The sequence below is a fragment of the Phyllostomus hastatus genome, unplaced genomic scaffold, assembly GCF_019186645.2.
Source record: "Phyllostomus hastatus isolate PE091 unplaced genomic scaffold, TTU_PhHast_1.1 phas_contig_173, whole genome shotgun sequence".
Taxonomy (NCBI): domain Eukaryota; kingdom Metazoa; phylum Chordata; class Mammalia; order Chiroptera; family Phyllostomidae; genus Phyllostomus; species Phyllostomus hastatus.
In genome coordinates, this window is record NW_025333668.1 from 225,284 (window position 1) to 233,497 (window position 8,214).

Genomic DNA, 8,214 nt, shown 5'->3' on the forward strand with positions numbered 1-8,214 from the left:
TTGTTGTAATCAAATGAAGTCCAGGCTTTTAAAAAAGAACTAGCCTTCTACATTTTTCCCCCTAAGGGCTATTGGAACTCATTAAATTTGAATAACTATGGCTTTGGGCCTTATTGGTTTCCCTATAGCAGTGAAAGTTGGCTAGCTTTCCTGTACAGTAGGGGATGGCCAAGATCTGACCATGAGGTGAACCATCTCAGTGCAGTGAGGATGCATATGCCAAGAGATGGTTGGAAATGGGGTCATTAGTTGGGGACAGGGACGGCACAGTTAATTTTAGAATGTTATGAACAAATTATTAAGTTTTTGGTATGATTACTACCTAGGTTTTTTGAGAGGTGTAGTGACTTAGTAAATTAATCTCATTGCATTATATTTCATACAGCTGTGTCTTTGTCTATTAGGTTGATTAGTAGGTGTCGAGTGATGAGGTTAGACATCTTCAGAAAGACACTCTCTCCTCTTGGAATGGAGTGACTTGGAAGGTTCCTCCAAACAAGATCCGAAAAAGCCTTATTTATTAAAGTTAAAAATTTAAGATTCGTTAGATTGTTCTGATCAGATGTTTATAGTGCTTGCCCACCTCCCAACTCCCACCCCCGATCTCCTTTGAAAGCTGTTACAAATTTGATTAGTTCAGATGACCTTACCACCTAAGGCTAGCTTGCAGACTCCCCACTGAAATGTTTCTGGAGTGTGTGGTGTTTTAGTGGGGAGAGTATTATGGCTGTTAATTCTGTATGTTGGACTGATGCATTTGATGTAGTGAGACCCAGGGTTTTAGTTCCTATGATGGGACATGCATGTTCTCTGTCAAGTTCAGCAGGTAGCAGCCTATGACATGAGAGGGTTTTGCAGATTAAACACAAATTTGTAGCCCTCAACTAAACTGGGAAGTGTCATTGATACTATTCCAAGTTTCCAGTGGCCCCTTATTTTATTTGTATGGAATTAATTCTCTAAAGAACATCTAAAACTGCAAAACTTAAGCCCATAACAGCTTATAGTGTATATAGATCTTTGTACATCAGAATATATATATGGTGGTGGTTTATGACCAAGTAATATGCTATTGTATGGGTGGGCCTTCATGGTAGTCAGTTTTTCATAATTATTAGTACAGTGGTGAATATTCTAGTTTCTTTAGGTTTCTGTAGGGTAAATTTCTGCAGGTAAAATTGCTGGTTCAAAGGAATTCATATTTAGAATTACAAGCCAAGTATACAGTTAAATTTTTTTTAAAAAGCTGTTTATTGATTTTAGAGAGGGAGAAAAACATCCATGTGAGAGAGAAACGTCAATTGATTGCATCCCATATGGGTTAGAATCGAACCACCAACCTTTTGGTGTATGGGATGGTGCTCCCACTAACTGAGCTGCCCTGGCAGGGGCCAGAGGAATTAATATTTAAAATATTGGTGGGTCCTTCTGCAAGGAATAGTTAACACTATGAACACGATGACAAGAGTGCCTTTTCCCTTATGTCTTAGCCAGTGTTGGCTAGCTATACTACTTGCAGGCAGAGGTGAGCTTACCATTTTCACTTGCTTTTTGCCCTGTCATAAGGAGAAAGAATCTTTGCCTGAAATTATGTGGATTTGACTGCTGACCTCACTACTACTATGGATTGGAACCTGAGCCTCTTTGGGCTCAATTTTGTCATCTGGGAAATACAATAGAAAAAAAATGGCACAAAGCTTAGTGACTTGAATTCTATGGATAATTTATATCTACATTTGTAATCTGCCTCCCATCCATAGAGCCCCTGAGGGCTCTGGAATGGCTGATAGTTTTAAAAAAAGGTTCCACGGAAAAAATTAACATACACCATTTCTGTAAAGTGTGAGACAATTAGTATGAAGGCCCTTTTAACTTGTCCTCTGTCTTCACCCTCTCTGCAAAGGTAAAAATAGTTTTGGAGAGTAATTTGCCAGATTGTTTTCTATGTTTACCAGTCATGTATGTAGCCATTAAAATATGCTGGTTGATTGGTGGTAATTTAGGAGTTAGTGCTAGACAATACTCTTTAGTGATAAAACTCATTTTGGGAGATGGGAACTTTGATTTCACCTTGTTCTGGTGCTGTTTGAAACCTGGGGGCGTTAGGTACCAAACATGACATTTCTGTGCTGTGAAGGCTTGGGTGTGAGATCCTGTTTCTCAGGTTGAACTGAATGCCTGCCAAGGAAATGCCACAGACCACCAAGTACAGGCAGCCTAACTTCTTTAGTACTTAATCTTCAGATCAGGGAACCATGCTTTTTGGACCCAAGTTGTATTTTTGCCATGTGCAACAAGGGCTTTGATGCACCCCTCAGTCACAGCAGAACTGTACTCGGTAGTAAGGGCTGTGGCATTCCTTCCTTTTGGGTCTGGTGGGTGTGTCCTCTGAGCTGCCAGAAGCGTTCAGGGGTTGTCCTACTGTTTGTCCAGCTTTAACAGCAAACGTGGCTCAGCAGGCTGAGAAAAGTGTTTTGTAGCCTGACTAGGAAAGAATTGGGGGGCCTTGGGTCAGCCTGCCACCCCTGGATTTCCTGGGCTGCTTTCAACACCTGAGGGCCAAGTGGATTGATTTGTACTCCAGATGACTTTCCCAATAAATGCACTAGGATATGTGCCACTTCCACTGTCACTGCAACTTTGAGATTGGAGGAAAAGTTTTCAGGCCATTGATATTCCTCAGCAGTGGCATTGCCAGAGCTGGAATCAATGGGGGGAGAGGAGAGTGAACATTTTCCCAAATTGTCCTTTGAGTGCCATGAAAGGAGGTGGGTGGCTTTCCCATCTCATCTTTGAGGTGACTGTCATAACTACAATGGCAGTGTTGATTTCACGGTGTATCTAGAAATTGGTAACTGCCAAGTAGTTCTGATTTGCTGTTTGAGGCTTCTTAGGTTAACAAATACGTAGACCTGTTTGCTAACAGTTACATTCTGTATATCAAGGTTTGTCTCTTGCCCATCCCAGTGTTTCTCAAATGTTTTGGACTGTGGTCCAGAGATAATCTCCCATCAAGACCTCATGTGGAAAGACACATCGACCATATAAGTAAGACAAGCTGTAGGGAGCTGTTCTTACTGTGTCTGGTGAACTGCCCTTGATAGTTTCTTGCTATCTCATTGAACAGCATGCTGTGTATTAACTACCGCATCTATTCCACAGCCAGTTTGTAGACCTGGCACTCTGGATGACCGCACCTGGCACTGAGTAGCAACTTCAAAGGTGGCTTGAAGAAATTTTTTCAGTTTTCATGAAAATTCCCTATTTTTCCTCATGGGACCTCACAGTCTGTTCAAAGCACCAGGGTATGGTGGATAAGAGCAGGACTTCTGGGGGTTGGTGAGGTGTAGTGGAGCCCTGCCTCAGGTCTGCTGAAATGGAAGATGCCTGGGATGATGGCTGGCACGTGGTAAGCACTAATGTCAGTCATTAAATGTGGTCACCTTCATTGGCTGGACAAAATTCCCTTCTCAGGGTGAGAGGAGCTCTCCTGGGTCCTATACTAGCTAGTTCCCTCCATTTACTTTTCCCTCCAGTGTTCTCAAACTTGTACGCACAGAATCAGAATGAGCCCAAACTCTGGGACTTAATGGGGTGGGACCAGGCACCAGCTCTTTTCCAGCTCCTCCAGTAGAGAGACCCACCGTCCAAGGACCCGTGTGGTGCATTCTGCAGAGCAATCCAAGGGGAATGTTGCTTTGGCTCTTCTCTAGATTTTTCCTGGGCAGATGGCCAGTGGCTCTGGGCTTCCTTGGTTGGCCCTGAGGCTGAGGGCAGTCGGTGTTGCTGTAGGCATGCGCCCCTCCCCTTGGGCTGCCTGCCCATCTGCTTTTAGTTCCTCAGGCTTTGAGGAAATTGATGTAACCAGGGCATGGGGTAGTGTGCTTTCAGGCTCATGATCAGGGCATGGGGCAGTGGGCACAATGTTTTTAGGGTTGGCAGGAAGAAGCATACCCACAAGGCCCCAAAGCCTGGTGAATCCTGGCTCACCAGAAGAGTCTCCTGCATTTGGTGGTGCTGGTCACTGGCAAAGGTTTAAAATACAGTTTCTTGGACTGCCCACTTACATACTAAATCCAAAGGTCTGGGGGTGGAGATGGTCATCTTTTTTCTTTTTAAAGGCCAATTAAAGAATTTGAAAAAATGGATCTAAGTCCCATCATTTTGTTTCCTCTGTTTACATTTTGAAACCTACATTGATAATAGATACATGCACTTTAGGGAAAATTGTTACGAAGGGTTCAAGGTGAAAGTGTTCCTGAGCAGTCTCTCCTGGTGGATGTCATCATGTGTGCAGGTGAGCCTGGGAATGTGTGGCTTGGCCACTACAAGGGGGGGTGGGCAAAGTTGAGTTTGAGGACACCTCAGAATGGGAAGGTCCTTGGTTCTGGACAATATTGGTCCCTGCATTAACTGTACTTGAAACCCTGTTAGAAGGAGGCAGAGCTCACATCTCCATACCTTGTCAGGAATTACTGGGTGCGCTTTGAAACTACTTACATGGACCTATGTATGTATTCCTGAAAATCTACAGAAGCAGTCACATATACTCTGAAGTGCACTTTTGTTTTCAGTTAAAGTAGTCAGCGTTCTTTCCCTGACCAACTTATGCAGATTTGCATCTTTTATTATGTAATGAATATTGTCATGAACAAGGTCTGAAGATTTCTGCAAGCTCATCCTGCTGTCAGGTAGGTACTATTGGCTTCATTTACCAGAGGACTATGTTTCATTGCCTGGCTTTGTGGCTGCTGCTCTGTGTGGGGCCGGGCATGTCAAGGGCTCCTGTGGCTCCCTCACTGCTGCTATACCTGGAGGTCATAGAGCCTCATCATTAGGATGTCACTAACCCATCCCGGGAAGTTCTTTAGCCACTGCCTCAGTATCATCTGTAAAGAGGGTTGTTAGGATGCAGTGAGGTAATACCTAAGGGCATCTGGCTCCGGGTGAGCACTACATTCTTAATTATTACTACTATTTTTGTTCCTTACCTGAGGACTTGTTTTGATGAAAGAGAAGCATGGATTGGTTGCCTCCTGTACACTCCCAGAATGGGGATGAAACCTACAACCTTTGAGTTTCAGGACGATGCTCCGACCAACTGAGCCATGCTGGTCAGGGTGAGCACTAAATTCTTAATCCTAGCTACAAGAAAGTGGCTTCAAGAGTATTCTGTCCATTTTTCCAAGGTGGACTTGAGGTGGTTGCACTGTTGTTGAAACGCTGGTAAGTGGTGACTCAAGTTGGAGATGGTCCCCAGATGAAAGGAGGGTGCTCTGGGGGAGGAGTGTGCTGAGCTGTGGGGAATGTCACCAGAAATACCCCTGGTAACATTCCCTGCACCAGAAAGGTCTGTTTCAGGCAGCTCACAGTCACATGCAACATGAGAACAACAGGTGGGATCCTGTAAGGTGTTTGGGACCCTTCATCTGGGTAATGAGAGTAGGCTGGTAATATCCTGTTTTAAATGGACTTCTGCCCTGGCTGGTGTGGCTCAGTGGATTCCGTGCTGGCCTGAGAACCAGAAGGTCTCCGGTTCAATTCCCACTCATGGTACTTGCCTAGGTTGTAGGACAGGTCCCCAGGAAGGGGCGTGTGAGAGGCAACTGAAGGATGTTTCTTTCACACATTGAAGTTTCCCTCATTTCTCCCTCTCTTCCCTTCTGTGAAAATAAAATCTTAAAAAAATAAATAGACAGACTCCTGACTCAGCTGCTGAGTCCACGATGCAGTGGACTTGGCACCACTGTGAAAGCCAGAGCAATGACATCCCTGGGTATGCGTAGCTGCCAGTAGTCACCAGCCAGACAATTGTTTACATCCCTGCAGAGGCTCAGCCTAGCAGTGGGGGAGGCCCCTTGAAGGCAGAGAGAAGGTTGGTTATTTCCAGCACTTGAGTGTGGAGCTGGTTCTGTCTGAGGCAGGGGAGGACTAGGGCCTGGGCCATGTCTGTTGTCACCCCAGCTGGCATTCTTACTAAGTGCCAGAAATTAGGGTTTCCCTTCCAGGGCATGACCCTGCAAGGTTTGGGGGCCACTACACTGAAACCTTTAGAGGCTTCTTAACGTTCACTCCAGCCACAAGTTTTAGAAATTCTGTGGGATTCTTTTGGTTTATGAACCCTGGGATGCTCCTCTGCCCATTTTTTGAAAGGGCTGTCCACTTTTTTTTTTTTTTTTTAAGATTTTATCTGTTTCTTTTTAGGCAGAGGGCAAAGGAGAGAGAGAGAAAAATCAATGTGTGGTTGCCCACTGGGACAACCCAGGCACGTGCCCCAACTGTGAATCGAATCTGTGACCCTTTGGCTTGCAGGCCAGCATTTAATCCACTGAGCCACACCAGCCAGGGCGTCCACTCTTATTTTTATTTATTTTTATTCTTATTTATTTTTTATTTTTAACCCTCACCTGAGGATGTGTGTATTGATTTTGGAGAGAAGGGGAAAGAGAAATCTTGATTGATTGCCTCCTGTATGCATCCTGACTGGAGATGGAACCCACAACTTTTTGGTGTTTGGAACGATGATCCAACCAACTGAGCCACTTGGCCAGGGCCACTTTTTGGTTTGTCTTCCATGTTGTTTACTTGGACCATCCCCTCCTGCATTTTTCTCTCTGCTCTTTGTTTTTCATTATGTCTTGTGGTGATTGTATTGACTGGTGTACTTTTGTTCTGGCCATCCTTTCCTGGAGTCTGTGTGTGGTTCACCCTTGAGCTTGTTTTTCTGCCTGTCACCAAGTAGACATACAATAAATAGGTTTTGAAGGGACAAGGGAACCTTATTTTACAGTTGAGAAGAAAGAAGCACCAAAAGGTTAAGGGGGTGGCCAAACCAGGATCTGTGGCTTCTAATTCAAGAAGATTGGGAGGTGTGGGTGGTAGGACCTGGGACAAGTTACCCTAACCTGAGCCTCAGTTTGCTCATCTGAAAAGTACGGATGACAAAAGTAACTAACTGCCTTAGGGTTGTGAGTACATAAGTCATTTAGCTGGCTGAGTGTGTGTTCAATCACCTCTTGTTTGGGGGCCTGGCCAGTGACCCAAAGATGCCCATGTGACCTGCCTGGCCTGGTCAACTCAGATGAACTTATATTGAGATAGAGACTTTCTCTAGTTGCACACCAGTCAATGATGCAAGTAGATGCTGAAAATGCTCAAGTCAATCCACCGCACAGAGGCCTGACACCCACAGGGGGGCCCTATGTTTGGCCTTGAGAGCCTGCCGAAGTCTGGGAGCCATGCATTCTCCTGTGGTGACTCACTTCCTGTGTGGGCCTGGCATTGGGCAGACAGAAATGTGTCAGAGGCAGTGCTGTGGAAATGGCTGGACCTGCCCACCAAAGCCTTAAAGGGACAGTTTTCCCAGGTCAGGGGTTGTTAATGGGGGGTTCCTGGTAAGGATTAGGGTGTTGATGAATGGTTCTAGAAATCCAGAGTCAAGGTCTGAACCTAGGGAGTGCTGCCAGACTTTGCAGACCTTTTCCTCTAAGGAACACCTTTCTGCCCATGCCCAATCCAGTTGCTAGGCCATTTTGGAAGGACCCACACTGCTGGGCCTTATTCTCTAATCTTGTTGAGTTCTCTGGCTGGCCTGGGCCTTAGCTGCTTCTCCTATCCAATTGGGTAACAGTACCTCAGGCCGATTATGAAAACTCCCTGTGAGGGATGGGGGTGGGGTCAGATACATGACTGAAGCTAGCAGCCCTGAGGTGACAGTGAATTGCAGAATGCATATCCACTTAAGGACACCTAATTTCATCTGGTCAAAGAGACCCTGTTGGCCCAACCAGCACATTCTATATTTGGGGCTGGCTTTGGCATTTCTTGAATCAGACTGCCTTCAGAACCAGTGATGCAGCTTTCTGGGCCTCAACTTACCCACCTCTAAAATGGGCCCTTGCCAATCCTGGATTTGGGGTCTCCTGGGTTGGGTACTCAGGAATCAGTGAACTGTAACTTGCAGATACTCAAGAGTTTAGATCCTGCTATTCCACTCCCAGCTTCCTCCATTCCCAAACTATCAGATGGAGTTCTTGTGGTGCCTGGGGACTATCCATCAGAGCTTTGCCTCAAAAGTCCCTTTTTAGCCCTGTCTGGCGTGGCTCATTGGATTGAGCACCGGCCTGGGAACCAAAGGGTCGCTGGTTTGATTCCCAGTCAGGACACATGCCTGGGTTGCAGGCCAGGTCCTCAGTGCGGGGTGTGCAAGAGGCA